The sequence below is a fragment of the Schistocerca piceifrons genome, chromosome 2, assembly GCF_021461385.2.
Source record: "Schistocerca piceifrons isolate TAMUIC-IGC-003096 chromosome 2, iqSchPice1.1, whole genome shotgun sequence".
In the NCBI taxonomy this organism is placed as follows: Eukaryota; Metazoa; Arthropoda; class Insecta; order Orthoptera; family Acrididae; genus Schistocerca; species Schistocerca piceifrons.
Window position 1 is genome coordinate 965,826,659 of NC_060139.1, and position 17,003 is coordinate 965,843,661.

The 17,003-nt window shown below is 43.0% G+C and overlaps 1 protein-coding gene across 1 annotated transcript in view; it reads right to left on the reverse strand.

Moving 5' to 3' along the window:
• LOC124776859 overlaps positions 1–15,869 on the reverse strand; it is a 120,928-nt gene extending 105,059 nt beyond the window's left edge. Inside the window, exon 1 of the mRNA XM_047252034.1 lies at positions 15,752–15,869. The gene's annotated coding sequence lies outside the window, so the exon portion shown is untranslated. The remainder of the gene's footprint in view (positions 1–15,751) is intronic.
• Between the last annotated feature and the right edge of the window lie 1,134 nt (positions 15,870–17,003).

Consider the following 17,003-nt stretch of genomic DNA (forward strand, 5'->3'; position numbering starts at 1 on the left):
AACTTATTTGGCTTTGGTCGTCACCACTAGAAACTGGACGGTGTACTGTAAGTAAAACTGACTTCTGTTTTGCTTTGTTATTTACCTGAATGGGAGAAACTGTAGTGTAAGCACTGACAGAGGGGCGTATTTGGACAATCTTCAAGTGGTAATAAGACATAGGGATAACCCTAACCTAAATAAGTGATTGGCGAAATGTCGGAGCCCCAGGGAAACAAAATATTACAACAAAAGAAAAATAAATTCCTACATCAGACGAGATATTGTCCATTTATCTGAATACAGACCGTAAATCATCATAAAGAGATAGCTTCTTTACTACTAACTCTATTCGCAAAACATTTTGCACACAGTATCCACATACACCACTGAAAGAACCAGCAAAATTATATCACTGTATTACACACTGGTGAAAATGTAAATGCGAGTTTTTTTAAAGAAGTGGGGATGGGGAGAACGAGGGGTGAGGAGTTTCTGGTACAATCTAACTAGTTTAATGTACTTATCTCCACAAGAAAATTGTTCTAATATTCTGCAGTTTCCGTAAAACGGATTTCGTGCAACAAGTTAAAGTGAAAGAACGTTTCCCTTTTTCTCTTTCGTCCACAGTTTGCGCTTGACAACAAACTTTACGGCTGAAGGTAAAATCGCAGCAGCGCACCCTGTCTGACAGACGATCCAGTCAGATTAATATGTTCTACGTCAACGTGCAACAACTACTCCCAGACGGCGGGTGCCAGCCCAAGTACTGGCGGGTATATAAAGCGTCCAAGGGTAGAAGCATTTCCGAAACGGCTATGTTTGCAAATTTTTCGCGTCCCGCAATGGCTGAAGTATAGCATACATGGCAAATAGGCGCTATCCATAACAGGCGCCGAGCCAACTGTGGGCACCACAGACTATGGATGACAGCGGTGGACAACGGCTACTGAGATGTGTACGGGCGAATATACGTGTAGCTGTTGAGCAACTGACCGCCCAGATGCACCAGACGATTACGAACAGTGTTTCCTGAAGAACCGCTGTTCATAGGCGACGAAGGCGAATTTGCACGCCAGTAGCACAAGTGGACGTCCACTGAGTGTCGGCAGATGGCCTTTTCAGATGAACCGTCTTTTAATTGCCATAGGACAGATGGCCGTTGGCGTGTATGGCGTGAAACGTCTGAAAGAAATAATAATCATCGGAAGGACCAGGTCGGTAGGAGCGTTATGGTCTGCGGAATGTTCCGTAGCATTGCCTGGGTGGTCTCGTCATTCTTGAAGGCACAGTGGAGGAACACAAATAACCTTCCGTCCTTAGCGACCATATTCCGGCTTTTGACAGGTGGTCACATTAATGTTATTGGGCTTACCGCTGCCCATGCTCAAAATTGCGTGAAATTTGTCAAAGTAGCGTCCCACAGGCCCGGGAATGTGTTGAATACTGGCAAAAAATATTGACAGTATTTCGAAGACAGGTGGACGCTGGTCAGTAATGATGGCGCGAGTGATGTGTAGTCATGAACAGCGGCGGAGATATGCGTCACACAACCTCCAAGTAACTTTTATACATACAGCATGATAAACTGGTTGCAGAGTAGCGCTGTCCGCTTACCGTTACTGACTGGGTGGAATGAAACATCGACCCAGAATGTGGAATGTGCAAAGAGAAATCGGACGTCTTCACGAGGTGAGTGTGCGTGTTTGGGGGGGGGGGGGGTGCATTATTGGTTGAACATGCGAACCAGCATTGGTGCACATGTGTGCATGACAGAGTACTGTAGATACACAAAACAGAGAGAGTGAAAAACGACAAATGACGTATCACAATCTGCATCTGGCCTTGAAGCCCCATCTGCTACGAATAGAATAATTTTCCTCTCCTCTTATTGCAGTCAAAGGAAGGAAGGAAGATTAGATAATTCGAGGCATGCTGCCACTGGGTAGGAGGTACGCAGCTGCTCAGTACTGAGGAAATTGGATAATTTATTTTTTATTTCGTCCGACTCAGTTGCACTGATATAAAATTCAGCTGTACTGGTTACCGGTTTCGGGCTGATACTACTGTTTTCAAACCACACACCGTGCTGTTAACTGTAATTATTTATACAATATGGTGCCAAAAAGCACTAGAAAGTATACAGTGGGCAACAAGTACGCTCAGTGATCTTAGACTATGCCTCCGTTGCTACTGACTGACAAAACCGAACTGTTGCTCAGGAGCAACGATTTTATTTGAAAATGGGTGTGTCACCACTACAGATGAATGTTATATCAGTGCAACTGAGACGGACGAAATAAAAAAAAAATCATCCAATTTCCTCAAGGAAGATCAGAGTTAACATCCCATCTACCGCGCGGTCATTGGAGATGGTATTCCAGTCGATGATGGCGCGCCTTTTTCGGTGTCATACTGGTTTCATCAGACGCGCCAACCTTCTCGTCTCAGAGTAGTATTTGCACCCAGCGTCATCAATCATCTGTTGGATATATTCAAGTCTCTGTCTTCTCCTACTGTTTTTTCCCCTTATAGTTTCCACAAGTACCATGGAAGCCTTAACACACGTCTTCACACATGTGCTCTGATCCTGTCTCTTCTTCTTGCGGATATTTCAGAAACGGATGTACAATTTAAAACAGCCTTTGTTGCGAAGACCAGTTTCAGCAAACTACGTTGCCATTATCAGATACAGCAGACTTTATGATGGCAATAATCCAGATCACCCATAGCTTGACAATGTAAAGCACATAGTGTGAATATTTACCTGGCAAGTCTCAATTTCTCTATCTTTACATCTTTGTCCATTAAGACGCTATGAGCTACATGAAGTAATATATAGTGCCGCAACAAAAATGCGCTTTCCTCAGGGACTGTCTTCAGTGGAACCAAGGTATAATACGTGTATGCCGAGGGGTTGTAGCGTTTGTGAGTCATTTTTCACGGTCATCGGCGATACGATGGCGCACAGGAAGCCTAGCTGTGCGTCCTCCCTCTTGTCTCTGCAGGCAGTAACTATGCTACATTTAAAGGTGAACTGTGGTTGCAAAATTCATTCTAGGTTACAACCATGCCTCACCGACAAATACGTTCTCCTTTCGCGGGAAGCTGGATGGGCGCATCCACGTACTGCTGAACATGTTGGGCACATTGTATCGATGGTGTGTCGTTCTTTCAGCAGTGATCTGTGGAACATTCCCACACCTGTAGACCAGGTTCTGGTCGTTCGCGTAATGCAAATGCACATCAAGATCGACGCAGTTCTTGCAGCGGCGGACGACCGAAAAGTATCTAGGGAAGATATTCGGGTACATGGTGCTCTTGCTGTGTCACCTAGGACCACTGTAAACCGTCTCCTGGCTGTAGAACAAAGATCACGTGTGCCTCTGGCCCGGCAGCCACCGACACCGCTTCATTGAAAGAGTCGGATGGTGGGATGTCGCTCTGTCGCCTTCAGTGATTGGAGTAGGTTCTGACTGTATGCGCGTGATGGACACAAACGGCTAGCGTAGACTTGGTGAGCGACCTATTCCGGAGTGCATGAGTTCGCGACACGCAGGTCCCTCCCCAGAGCTCATAGTGTGAGGAGACACCAGTTAAAGCTCGCGACCACATATGGTGTTTCTGTTGGGTAAAGTAACAAGTGTCCGCTACACTGCACGGGCTGTTATCCCCGTGCTACCACTACTTCTTCGACAGGAAGGTGATGTCCTTTATCTGCAGGACAATGAACGTCTACCTCTACCTACGACTGCTGCCACACAGTGTGCTCTTCTTGGAGTACAGTAAGTACCCAGGCTAGCAAGAGCGCCAGATCTCTCGCCAACTGGCCACGTAACAAATGTGGTGAAGTGAGAAGTTACTCGTCTTCCAGAGCCTGCAAGAAATATTGCCAAATTGCAAGAGAGGTTGTACGGTGTCTGGGAAAATTTACTACAAGATGTAATCTCCCATCTTCACGATTGTTAGTGTGCGAGAACACACGCCTGCGTTTCCGCCTGAGAGGCGTACATTGCATACTGACGCGACTGTTTGGCCACCCTTTACCGTAACGTGGGTGTTTCATTTGGTCTGAATTTACCGTATACTCACTCCAACAATGATGAATTTCCTGTCGCATGAGCTGTTAATAAAAATGACCCTGTCCTTGTGGGCGTAACATTTTCTTTTTCCTCCTGTGTACGTATTGAGCATAGTGTAATGGAATGTAGTTGAATTGAATCAGGTAATGCTGAAGGAATTAGATTATGACATGAGACATCAAAATTAGTAGATAAGTTTTACATTTTGGACGGGAAAATAAATGATGATGGCCGAAGTTGTGAAGATATCAACTGCAGACTTTATACAGCAGAAAAAGTGTTTCTGAAAGAGAGGAATTTGTTAACATCGAGCATAAATTTTAATGTTAGTAAGTCTTTCCCGAAGATCTTTGTATGAAGCGTAACCTTCTACGAACCTGAAACGTGGACAGTGAGCAGTTCAGGCAACAAGTAAATAGAAGCTTTTTAAATGTGGTGTTATAGAAGAATGTTAAAGGTTAGACAGATATATCGAGTAACTAACGGGGAAGTACCGAACCATAACAGAGAAAAAAGAATTTTATGGCACATCTTGACTAAAAGAAGGTCTTTGTTGATAGGATACCGCCTGAGCAGTGAAGGAATCGTCAGTTAGGCAATAGATGTGAATTGCTAGGGGAGGGGTAAAACTGTATAGGAAAAGCATGGCCTGACTACAGTAAGCAGTAGGTCGCAGTAGCTATGCAGAAATTAAGAGGCTTACGCAGGCTAAACTAGCGTGGAGAGAGGAAGCAAGCAAGTCTTCGGACTGAAGTCAAGAAAAACAAGAGGTGAGGGACTATTGGTAAATAACAGATACAACACAAGCAAAGGGTAAATACTTCGTCACGTGTCAGTACATCTTCGTCCTGCATTAAATCGTAAGTCTCGAAAACACTTAAGGAGAGCCGAAGGGAGGCGTATGTCGGGGTAGGAACGTTAACCCTTTGTAATCACTTGCTCTTCACGTGTAGTGGACTACATGACGGTTCACGATATCTCCTCTGATCCTCATAAGATACAGCAAAAGAGACACTACTGATCAGTAATAGTACTTGCACTAGAAATGTAGACCCTCAGCTCATCAGGAAACGATCAGAGGAAAAAAGGAATCTGTGCCCAAACAAGATTTTCCTGTTTCACTTTTAGTTGCTAAAGATGCCGAGAAATATCGTTAGATATTGCTTTGCTGCTCGTAACTCAACAGGTGAAGCGCAAGGAAGTACGCCGGCCGCTGTGGCCGACCGGTTCTAGGCGCTTCAGTCAGGAACCGTGCTGCTGCTACGGTCGCAGGTTCGAATCCTGCCTCAGGCATGAATGTTTGTGTTGTCCTTAGGTTGGTTAGGTTTAAGTTGTTCTAAGTCTAGGGGACTGATGACCTCAGATGTTAAGTCCCATACCGCTTAGAGCCATTTTTTTGAAAGCAAGTACGAGTTACCCATTGACGAGATAGCATAATTTAATGGGATAAACGTAATTTCCAAGAAATTACGTCTTATCTAGCAGTGAGTGGTATTCGCTGTAGGTATCGTGTAGCAGAGTGCAGTTCTTACCGGCAGTCCCGCCTCCGCAAGGCATCTCATTTCCCATTCAAATGTCAGCCATGTAAGAAACGCAGTGCCCGTAACGTAGTAACCATGACGAGCTTCCATGAATTTCTTTTAATGGTAATATACCGTTTCTGTTCTGGAAGCTGTGAAACTGTGATGAACTGAGATGGCAGTTTCCTGTAGTCATTCTCCAAAAATTATGGTTTTTAGAAGTATACTAATCACCGACTCAAGCACATGAGTAGAGACGCAACACTTCCCTTGTGGAGTTCATGAGAAGTAGATAATTCAGAGCAAGGTGCATGTACTGATAACCTTTCTCATATTCTAATAAAACAATATCGACTCTGAAGCAGTGGCGAACAGCAAGAAGTTATAACTTCTGGTGCAGAACTTGGAGAGGTGTTTCGACATCAGTATCCTCTGTTGACACCACGACGAATCATGAAGGCTCCATTACTAACGGAAGAATTTGTGTAACGAAACCGTACTGCAGTTTCCCCGGCACCATACCGTTACGCGCAACTGTTGGACTACGAATTCCTATGGTGCCTTCGCGTTTGCAAATAGAGCAACGGGCAACGAAAATCAAGAAGTAGAATCACGAAAAGCACTTGATATATTTCTGTGCTTCATGTAAGTTACCTTCACACCCTAATACTGCTTTCGTAAATTAGGATGAAAATGATGTCCGTAAATTTGATTGACAATTATTTCCATTTGTTGGCGAATCTCTCAGCAGTGATGTTTCATCCATCGTTCTTGTATTCGATTTTTTTAGGGATGACACCGCAGCATGAGATCACTAGATTCCCTTAAAGAAAGGGGAAAAAAGGCTTGTCGGAAACAGGCAGGATGCAGATTACTGCAAAGAGAAAGAGAGTACGTTTTATCTTAAGCATCTGCATGATTGTTTGAAAATTCATTTCCTAAAATAGCCAATGCGACAGATGGAAAATTTATGACAGCATGGGAGCAATTCAACAAACGAACGAGGTGCGAATCCCAAGTAAGAGATACGAAGACACATTAACTTCGTAAGTACAGCGTCGTTCGATGGATATTTCTAATTCCTCACTCTTGATTTCGTGTCATTCACATAAGAAAACATAAGGTGACGTAAGAGATGCTAGCAAATTCTTCAAAACTTAGCACGGAGCCCGTATGGCTGGCAGTGTACTTCACACAGTCACCAGAGGGAGCACACAGTGAGGTTACTACTTATCAAGGATGTTAGTCCGGTCACTGGCACATTACGGATGATGAAGTGTTATACAACGATGACATTACTTGCCACGGGGCGCAGCTGTTCCCTCATGCTAATGTCTCTCGCTAAGTCCTCACTACACAGAAACGTTGTAGCAAAACAGTTACCGACAAGGCATAGATCGCTCTGAGTTCATTAAATATATAATGGTATATATCCTTGAAAAAACCTATGAAATTTTTAAGTAGAAAACAATTCTCTGGCGTTCAGCAAAATATTTTTTACTGGATCACGAAAATACTTACGGCTTCCTATGCCACCGTCAGCTGACAACTGAATGTCGTAACCACAGATGATATGACGTGCGCCTTACACAGATATTACTGACACAGAAAGTACGGAGTGTTTACAAAGTAAAGTACTACATTCATGTTACGCAAAAACAGTTGAAATAAACAAAACCATATAAACCATTCGAGTCTCGGTCCGGCACACAGTTTTAATCTGCCAGGAAGTTTCAAAACCATTGAAGTTGTATAGCTGAAATGTACAGAAGGAGAAAAAATAAACTGAGTTTGTGCATTTACAACTAAGGTATACTCTGTGACATAGGTTTCCAGTACTTTCATATACCTGCTTTAATACTCACGATGAGCATTGCATTGATGGCTTTTTCTAAAAAGATGTTTCGCAAAAGGTTGTTAGTTCCCAACATACATGATGATCCGATAACCTAGCTTATCTCTGCCTGACTAACCAACATATACTTTTCCATAGTGTTTGCATGAAATGTCAAAGGTACTGCTGGACTGTTGCATAAGTGTTTTTCTTTTCAGCCAAATATCACAGTAGGCTGTGAATGAGGCAGAGGTTCCCGATTATTGAAAATATTTGGAAGGGAATTCTAGTCCAAGATTCGCTTGATGACCAAGGGAAACCTCCCGAAAAGTTTGGTCGGAACCGGGGTTGTGTGTGTGTGCGTGTGTGTGTGTGTGTGTGTTCTTTTTTTTAGTTCTGTTATGCCACTACGTATCCTTGTATCCTTACGTAATTGTACGGTTAAGGCGGGAGCATCATATAAACACGTGGGACATAAAAACGTTGGCCACGTACAGATTTCTTTTTGAAATTTCGAAAGCTTATTTTGGCATATGCGTATCAAGTAAATCTGCGTGATTAAAAGTAGAGCATTTTAAGGCTCTACATTACGTTTAATGTGAGATGGAGGATACAGTGATCATTTTCTGAACTAAGTGGTGAATTTATCCACAATCTTGACCGCAAAAAGTAACATTTTTGATTACTTGTTTGGAGTAGTAACTAACCGTCTTGAAGTTCACATCGTTACAACTGCAATGTATCTAAACACTTTTTATGTGATTCTTAAAGTTTTCCCGCAGTAATTTGCGTCCTATGAGTTTTCGGGATTGCCGCCGGGTGACTTCGCCACGATATTTCGGCTAACAACCACTCAGCCATATTCAGACCAGTGTTTTAAAACACCTGAAGAGGACTGAATAGTTGTCACCCGAAATATCTGGCTGCTGTTCCGCAGCCTCTTGATTTGCTTTGATACGCGGCTTCATAAACAGCTGCTAAAGAAAACAGCTAACTAGTATGACAGTTATTGTTACGATGAATTCTGTATATAAGTTTGATAGACACCTCGAGGAGCTCGATCTTACGTGGAATAAATCCGTAGTCTTACTCTTGTCACCATTAACGAAGAAAAGAAGAAAGACGGTGTCAGAGTCATTAGAGACAAAGCAAGAAGTTCAAGAACAGTGCAGATTGTCGTCTGTGGTTTTTTAGAAGATTCCATCCCAAGATTACCTCAAGTGACGGTGGTAGCGTCTTCTACACTGGCATCTAAATAAATATTTTGCAAACCAGTGCACAGTGTTTGGAGGAAAATGTTTCTTACCATTACTGTTGATTTTCTGTCATATTTCATTCGCATATTGAGCTACGGAATATTGGCTGTAGACTGACTCTGTATGTGGTGTAACCTCTCTGATCTTTCTATCATTATCCGTACGCAAGATGTATGATAATTGTAGTACCATAATTATAGTAGAGCTTTCCACTGCTACCGGTTCTCTAAATTTACTCAAGAAGGTTTCGCAAGAACAGCTTCAGATTTCTTCCAAAGAATCCTATTTAAGTTCGGAGCCATCTTTTTTGCACCACTGACAATGCTATACCGACCCTTTACGATCCTAGTGGTGCCTCTATAAATTCCTTCGAGGTCTGGTCTCATGCCTACTCCAAACGCCAAAGCGGTTTTCAAGAACTCGTCCCACACGTCTTGTAAGCGTTCTCCTTTGGAACCAACTTCCCCAGAAACCTTCTAACAAATCTGAGACTTATATCCGACTTACCTGTTACGGGGAACCCATCCCGTCAACATGTCGTTGCCCATGGCAGTTAACTGGCAGCGTAACGGTTTCCCCGAATCGTGGTACCGACAGTGCATTCTCCTCTGGCCAGACGTGAAAAGTCTAGTGCCTACATTCGTTTTCAAATGTTGTGCCTCATGCGCTGGGCTTCAACGATATGGCCTCGATCAGATGTACTTTCACAGATAGAACACAAAAGGCCGAAAAACATACTGTACCTCACGTCGCTCGTGGAGTCCGTGTAGAGATGTATGTCATGAATGCAACACGTTTTAATCAATCTCCGTTATCGTGTAGAGCCGCACGGCATAAAGTAGTACTCCAATTTCAGCTTGATTCAACACTGAAAACGTTGTGAAACTAGCCACGTTCCCTAGTTAATGTTTGACGACAATCTGTTCAACAGCAAACGGTTTCGCGTAGCTGCAAAAGAACGTAGGACAATCCCCACTTACAAAAAGGGACACACGTTGCAGAAACCTTGAACATACACTGAGGCCAAACGTTATGTCGTTCCTGAAAGGAAAAGCATATCTCTCATCTCAAAAATGTAAAATAGCCGCAGTATTATTTTCATTCATTTTCAGACTTCTGTAAAAATAGTTGCTGTATCTGTATCGCCTTGTTACCTCAACGTATACGTGTTGAACATGGTTAGATCTAGACGCTCACTGTTGATATGGTTCATTCTGGTGCTACGTCTGTCTACGTAAGAGTCAGGACTTATATATGTTATAATTCAGAACATTTAGTAAACTTGGGTTAGCTGTACACTACATAATACATGGTTTTAATTCAGCATACGACTCCGTTACTGTGTCTAATTTTAATTGATGTTACGTTAGACGCAACTAACGCTTCAGCTTGTTATATGAACTTTTTGATAACAGTTTCTGTACGATATGTGAAATGAGACTGTAGCTTATTTCACACTAGTGTCTATGCTTGTAGGTAAGTTCTTACTTTTATGTGTGTATATCTGTGAGCGCAACTGTAACTGTAACCAGCGTAAGCGTCTATTAGGTGCAACATACAGCGTACCTGTTACGACTGTCACACTTTTTAACGCAGCATACGACACACAGCTTGTATAATCGTAAGAAACTAGTTGCTGTTGATGTGTCGTCAATGACCATCTTTGGTTCTACCGGTAAACAGATGTCAGATGTGCAGTCGGCTCTATGAGGTATCGTCCGATCTCAGCGTTAACGCCCATTGCTGATATGACATGAAAGAGTGCACTGCCTAGCACAGTTTATATACAGACGATGTAATTTAAATTACGACGTTGCAACAGGTAACTATGTATAAATGCGAATCATTTATGTTTTTGTGATATGATTTGTTCATAATGGGCTATATGACTGTCTAGTCCTACTTTTATTTTCAGTGAGAAATTCATGGTTTTATTAACCGACGGGAATGATTTTATATTCGCGTGATACGATGCTGTAGATGCTTTTATATTGAGTTGTGACATTTTATTACGTATGTGATGTTCTTCACACATACACCAATTAACAGATTTGTGACACTTTACTCTTTTAATCCTCCTTACGTGTTATTTTAATTTCGTACACAGAAACCTCATGATGGTCACTCGACCAAAACGGGTTGTTCAACTAAAGATTTTATCAGCAACCCAAGGCGGTAAGCAGGACATTTTTCAAAGATCTGCGAGCTGTCAGACAGCACTTGTGAAGACATTTTAAGCTCTCTCAGTCATTACACATTTACGAAAAACCATCGTGTGAAGTACGGCTTGCACAATTCGTACACCGCGTCTTTCAGAGAGAAGATTCTGAAGAACAGATAAATCCTTTTTTTCGGATTTCCAAAAAGGCTTGCTTCCGACACTATATTACATCGTTGACTAACAATCAAGAGATTCTGGTCCTATGTAAAGTATACCAGCGGCAAGATGCAATCAACATCTTCACTGCACGATAACAATGGTGATTTTTTGATGAGAGTTCCACTAAAGCAGAGTTACTAAACACGACTTCCCAAAATTCCTACACAAAAAAATACGAACTAAATATTCCAGAATTCGAATTAAGCACAACTAGCGTCAGGAGTAGCTTAGAAGTAGATATCCTCGGTGTAGCAAAGCCGACTAAAACACTATATATAGCCAAGGCCTCCAGTGCAGACTGTATACGAGTCAGGTTTCTTTCAGAGTACGCTGATACAATAGCTCCATACTTAGCAATCATACACAACAGCTCGCTCGCAGAAAGATCCGTACCCTAAGTACGGAAAGCTGCACAAGTCACAACATTACCAAGAAAGGAAATAGGAGTAATCTGCTGAATTACAGCCCCATATCACCGACGTCAATTTGCAGTAGTATTTTGGAACATAAACTGTGCTCGAATATTATGAATCACCTCGAAGAAAACGATTTATTGACAAACAGCCAATAGGGATTCAGAAAATATCGTTCTTGTGAAACACAACTAGCTCTTTATTCTTACGAAGTAATGAGTGCTATCGACTGGAAACGTCAAATTGTTTCCAACTTTTTAGGCTTCCAGAAGGATTTTGACGCTGTTTCTCACAAGCGACTTCTAATGAAATTGCTTGGCTATGCGGCATCGTTTCAGTTTTGTGACTCGTGATTCCTTGTCAGAAAGGTCAGAGTTCATAGCAACTGAAGGAAGTCATCCAGTAAAACAGAAGTAATATCTGGCGTTTCCTAAGGAAGTGTTGTGGGGCTTCTGCTGTTCCTGATCTACATAAACGATTTCGGAGACAATGTGAGCAGCCCTCTTCGATTGTTTGCAGCCGTCTTGTAAAGTCATCAGGCGAATTGCAAAACGATTTAGTCATCTGTATGGAGCAAAAAGTGACAATTGACACTATATAATAAAAAGTGTGACGTCACCCACATGAGTACTACTAACAGGAATCCGGTAAATTTCGGTTGCACGATAAGTGACACAAATCTAAAGGCTGAAACTCAGTTAAATACTTGGGGATTAGAATTACGAATAACTTAAACTGGAACGATCACAGAACTAATATTGTGGGTAAAGCAAACAAATGGCTGCGATTTATTGGCAGAACGCTTAGAAAATGTAACAGGTCTACTAAAGAGACTGCTTACACTACGCTTTTCCGCCCTCTTCTATAGTATTGCTGTGCGGTGAGGGATCTGCATCAGATAGGCTTGACGAAGTACATCGAAACAGTTCAAAGAATGTCAGCTCGCTATGTATTATAACGATACAGGACAGACATACACGAATTGGGGTGGCACTATTAATACGAAGACATTTTTCGCTGCGGCAGGACCATCTCATGAAATTTAAATCACCAACTTTCTCCTCAGAGCGTGAAGATGTTTTGTTTGGCGCCCACCTACTTAGGGAGAAATGACTATCGTGATAAAATAAGAGTAATCAGAGAATCTAGGCTTTCACAGCCGGTATCGTCTTCACTTAAAACTTCCGGGCTGATAGGCCGTGGTCGATGTCTAAAACTCTCCGTTAAGTGGTCGATGTATAAATGGTCGATGTATAAAACTCTCCGCTAAGAGGGTTTTATACATCGACCACGGCCTATCAGCCCGGAAGTTTTAAGTGAAGAATAATCACAGTCCACCCGGAAAGATGTAAGCATCCGTTTTTTCCGCGTGTGGTTAGAGAGTGGAACGGTAGAGGCGTAACTTGAAGGTGGGACTCTGAACTCTCTGCCGGGCACTTAATTGTAGATAGCAGAGTAATAATGTAGATCCTGCGTTATTCCAGAGTGGAACGGACGACAAGTAGCGTGAAATTATTTCGATGAACCCTGTACCAGACACTTAGGCGAACTTGGGGCAGATCGGGATAGCGCCGCACAATGGGAAATTGCTGTTTTCCAGACTCTATAGTGTTGCAACATGTTGTATGGGCATGTAACTATTTCTCCGAATGGAAGGGAAGTGAGGGAAGCCATTCTGATTTAGTTTGAAGTGCGAGATCTAAGTGAATTGTTGTCCGTCACGTTACCGCGTTGTTCTAACGTTTGGTGAATTTCAACGCCAGGTAAGCTGTTAATTGTTAATTGTATACCATAAATTGACACATTCCCTTAAAGTGCATGGCATTTATTAGACTTTAGTTATTTAATGCGTTTAAATACGTCAGTTATTACACTCCATTAAAGTTGTTAAACTCAAAGTGCTCTTGGGGCGGAACGGGACGGTGCAAAATGGGATAGTGTCCCGTTCTGCGCCATCATATTTTGATGCAAGTAGAAAGCAAACCCAGCCTGGATGTTCATGGATGCCTGACTCTCCCAACCAGCTATGTTCGCCGAACAACTCAGCTTTCCAGTTATCGCTCGAGGCTGTCATTCCAGTCCCACTAATCTGTCAAAATACTCGGCGGACTACAAGACGAAAAGGAAAAACTGGCGTATTAACAGATTCTCTTAATAAGAAGGAACTGCAGAATTCTGTCGCACGTAAAGTAGGCCTACAGAAAGGAGGAGGGTGCACAAATATAAAAAAATGTCAGGACAGAGACGTCAGGTGCAATGCACCTTAAGGCAAAAATATCAAACTGTGCACCCAAAAAAAAAAAAAAAACAGAGGACATCAAAGACCTTAAGAAAAATAAAAGGAAGAAGATGATGGACAAGAGAGAATCAGAGAGAGAGGATGCTGAGTGTCTCTGCTGTTTCTAATGAGGGCTGGGTCGCATGCCAGATTCGGCACACAGTTCTTGTGTTGGAGCAGACAGTGAAAATGAAGAGGAAATACTGATTTGTGACTATTGTCGAAAGGGCTAGTAGTTAGTGGTTTGGTGGTTATTAAGCATTGTACATTTTTCGGAATGACATTAAAATATTTTCTTATTTTGAAGAATGACATTTTAATTATTTAAATTACACACTCCTTAGTCTGAATTGACTGTTATACAACATTTTGTCATAGTCTGATACGATATTCGTAATTCAAATTCAACGTTTATGCAATAATTTAACAAAAAATACCCTTATCCCATTCTGAATACTAACGCGAATTCTTTACAGACGAGTGGAAAAACTGGTAAGAGCCGACCTCGGGGAAGATCAGTTTGCATTCCGTAGAAATGTTGGAACACGTGAGGCAATACTGACCCTACGACTTATCTTAGAAGAAAGATTAAGGAAAGGCAAACTTACGTTTCCAGCATTTGTAGACTTAGAGAAAGCTTTTGACAATGTTGACTGGAATACTCTCTTTCAAATTCTGAAGGTGGCAGGGGTAAAATACAGGGAGCGGAAGGCTATTTACAATTTGTACAGAAACCAGATGGCAGTTATTAGAGTCGAGGGACATGAAAGGGAAGCAGTGGTTGGGAAAGGAGTGAGACAGGGTTGTAGCCTCTCCCCGATGCTATTCAATCTGTATATTGAGCAAGCAGTAAAGGAAACAAAGGAAAAATTCGGAGTAGGTATTAAAATCCATGGAGAAGAAATAAAAACTTTGAGGTTCGTCGATGACATTGTAATTCTGTCAGAGACAGCAAAGGACTTGGAAGAGCCGTTGAACGGAATGGACAGTGTCTTGAAAGGAGGGTATAAGATGAACACCAACAACAGCAAAACGAGGATAATGGAATGTAGTCGAATTAAGTCGCGTGATGCTGAGGGAATTAGATTAGGAAATGAGACATTTAAAGTAGTAAAGGAATTTTGCTATTTGGGGAGCAAAATAACTGACGATCTGATATAAGATATAAAATATAGACTGGCAATGGCAAGGAAAGCGTTTCTGAAGAAGAGAAATTTGTTAACATCGAGTATAGACTTAAGTGTCAGGAAGTGGTTTCTGAAAGTATTTGTATGGAGTGTAGCCATGTATAGAAGTGAAACGTGGACGATAAATAGTTTAGACAAGAAGAGAATAGAAGCTTTTGAAATGTGGCACAAGTTGACTAGAAGAAGGGATCGGTTGGTAGGACATGTTCTGAGGCATCAAGGGGTCAACAATTTAGTACTGGAGGGCAGCGTAAGAATCGTAGAGGGAGACCAAGAGATGAATACACTAAACAGATTCAGAAGGATGTAGATTGCAGTAGGTACTGGGAGACGAAGAAGCTCGCACAGGATAGAGTAGCATGGAGCGCTGCATCAAACCAGTCTCAGGACTGAAGACCACAACAACAACAACATCCCATTCTGCCCCGTGGGTGGGGCGGAACGGGAAATATGCAAGACTTTCTTTGAAAAATTGTAAAAAACGCAAAATGTATTGTTTTAAGTGATTTTAAAATAAGGTACATTAGGTTACACTACAAGGTGTTTTTTTTTATCACTTTAAGAAGTGTTTCCTTGTGTTCCCTTATTTTATAGAAATTGTTAAACATTAAGTATCCCGTTTCGCCGCGAGTTCCGCTACTTGTCAACTGCAGAACAATAATGTAAATACAGAAGAAAGCGTCATTTAGAGTTATAGGATTCGTTCCATGAACGTTTGAATCGCGGATGCGTTAATCACAATGTATACAATGTAACGGACGGTGGCTCTTCAGGAAAAACCTAAGTGACGTGGAACATTTTCGTGGGAGTAACTTGACAAACCTGCAGCAGCAAGTAGCAGACTTCCCAGAGGTGTCCCTCACGCGGCGGAGGAGCGAGCAGCTAGTGGAAGGCGTCCAGCGTGCGGCGGTCGTGCGACGCTGTTGAGTAGTGCGGCCGGACTGCCCGGCCACGCGGTCCCGCCTCCCACTATAGGCACGCCGACACCCCCCCCCCCCCCCCCATCCCCCGCGCCTAGCAGACACCTAGTCCACTCCACGCACTCAGCTGATCGGTCCGGTTCGAGCCGCCGGCCGGCACCCTTCGACAGGAAGCGCGGTTCCATCCAGATTCTCCACGATATTTCCAGCCGCGCCGGAAAACACTGTGCCCCGGCGGCTCGGCGCGGCGTGCCCGCTACGGTCGTCGACGGCTTGCGTCACCGCGCGGCGCACAAAAAAGGCCGCCATGTCCCGCGGGGACGATACGTGTATCGCCGTATTGGCTGATCGTGGAAAAGAGGCGAAGGTCGCATCAACGCGGGGGCAACCGACGCGAACTGGATTACGGTGGAAGCGGTAATGCTGAACTAGTGTCAGCACTCGCTACGCAAGAGGCGATGGTACGCGGTCGAGAGGCACAAACAACGCGCTAAGAAGCAGACGTGTCGCTGACGTCTGAAAAATTGTCTCGTGTCGTTTTGCGCCGCCCAGTGAAAGCTTAGGCCGTAGATAATACAGACAGCGCTCGGTGTCATTATACAGGGTGTTACAAAAAGGTACGGCCAAACTTTCAGGAAACATTCCTCACACACAAATAAAGAAAATATGTTATGTGGACATGTTAGAGCTCATTTTAGTTTCGTCAGTAAGACGTTCGAAGCAATTGATCGGCGTCTTAGTGAGCACGGAACATTCCAGCCCATGACTCGCGACTGGGGAAGACCTAGAACGACGAGGACACCTGCAATGGACGAGGCAGTTCTTCGTGCAGTTGACGATAACCCTAATGTCAGCGTCAGAGAAGTTGCTGCTGTACAAGGTAACGTTGACCACGTCACTGTATGGAGAGTGCTACGGGAGAACCAGTTGTTTCCGTACCATGTACAGCGTGTGCAGGCACTATCAGCAGCTGACTGGCCTCCACGGGTACACTTCTGCGAATGGTTCATCCAACAGTGTGTCAATCCTCAGTGCAAATGTTCTCTTTACGGATGTGGCTTCATTCCAACGTGATCAAATTGTAAATTTTCACAATCAACATGTGTGGGCTGACGAGAATCCGCACGCAATTGTGCAATCACATCAACACAGAT